At 41.7% G+C, this 1,430-nt stretch overlaps 1 pseudogene; it reads left to right on the top strand.

The window, feature by feature from the left end:
- Positions 1-629: 629 nt before the first annotated feature.
- Positions 630-1,227, top strand: LOC101957669 (stathmin pseudogene; annotated as a pseudogene).
- The last annotated feature ends 203 nt before the right edge of the window (positions 1,228-1,430 follow it).

Below are 1,430 nucleotides of genomic sequence, written 5' to 3' on the forward strand. Positions count from 1 at the left end.
TAGTCTAGGTGAGGACCCATAGCAACCCCCTAGCAACCTCCAATCAGCATGAGATAGGGAAAATATCTGGGATGCCAGATGACCCCCAAGTAGTTTATGGTGGTCGATAACATGTTGGAAACGGTGTAGTTTAGTACGTACACCCCTCGTGGCCTAAACCAATCAGTTCAAAGGAATCACTCTCCTTGTACTAACCAATCACCCCTACCCAACTTGTTCCTGCCAGTGAATGTGCTAATCAATGTTAAGAGTTGTTGTTTGACTTTCCTGCGATATGGAATGATTTGTTGTGTGATGTTGTGACACATAGAGTATCCCCCCAAAACCTATAAAATCTCACTGGACAAAGGACTGGTACTCACTTCCTGGGACCACTGTGTCAGGAACGGTTGTGAGTCCAGGCTTGAGCTGGCAATAAAGACTCTTGTGTGCTTGCATCAGATTTGGAGATTTGTGCTTGCATCAGCTCCTGGAGGTCCATTGGGATCCCACGAATCTGGCATTACACCTCCACACCTTGCTTACCATTCAGCATTTATAAAGAAGAATGCTATAGGTGGAAGTGGTAGCAAAACAAAAGTTAAAGGTCGGCCTCATCAATTTGCCAAGAGGCTATCTTAAAAGTAAAAATGACTTGGGATATATGTAAGTGGCAAAACAACCCTAATTTCAAACCACAGAAACAAAAGAAAAGAATATGTTGCCATTTAGAATAACCTGGATGAAGTGTGGCCAGGTGGCTTGGACCAAGCAGGGATTTTCTTACCTCTGGATTAAATAGAATTCACTGTCAGCCTCTTGTCTTCTATTCACCATAGCTTCTTCTGATATTCAGGTGAAAGAATTAGAGAAGCATGACTCTGGCCAGGCTTTTGAGCTGATTCTAAGCCCTCAGTCAATATAATCTGTCCCAGATTCCCCCTTTCTTCTCCAAAAAGAAGGATCTTTCCTTGGAGGAAATTCAGAAGAAATTAGAAGTGCAGAAGAAAGATGTAACTCCCATGAAGCTGAGGTTGAGAGCATAGAAAGAAGTATTTCAGAAAGCAATAGAAGAAAACAAAACATCATTTAAATGCTGGAAGAGAAACTGACCCACAAAATGGAAGCTAACAATGAGAACTGAGAGACACAAATGGCTGCCAAACTGGAGCATTTGCAAGAGAAGGATAAGCACATGGAAGAAGTGCATTATCCAAAGACTCTGCTGATGAGACTGAATCTGACTAATTTGTTCTGAGAATTGACTTTCTCCCCTTCGCCTTCCTAAATATCCAGACTGTACTGGTCAGTGTCAGTTTTTCTCCCCTGACAAATATTCTAAAAGCTGATGTAGGACTGTATAGGTAGATCCAGACTGTAAGGTGTTGTTTTAGGGGATAAAGGGGAGAAACTGAAAGTGATTCAATCTTTTTCTAAAGTGTTGGTCTTTT

The sequence above is a fragment of the Ictidomys tridecemlineatus genome, chromosome 8, assembly GCF_052094955.1.
Source record: "Ictidomys tridecemlineatus isolate mIctTri1 chromosome 8, mIctTri1.hap1, whole genome shotgun sequence".
Lineage (NCBI taxonomy): Eukaryota > Metazoa > Chordata > Mammalia > Rodentia > Sciuridae > Ictidomys > Ictidomys tridecemlineatus.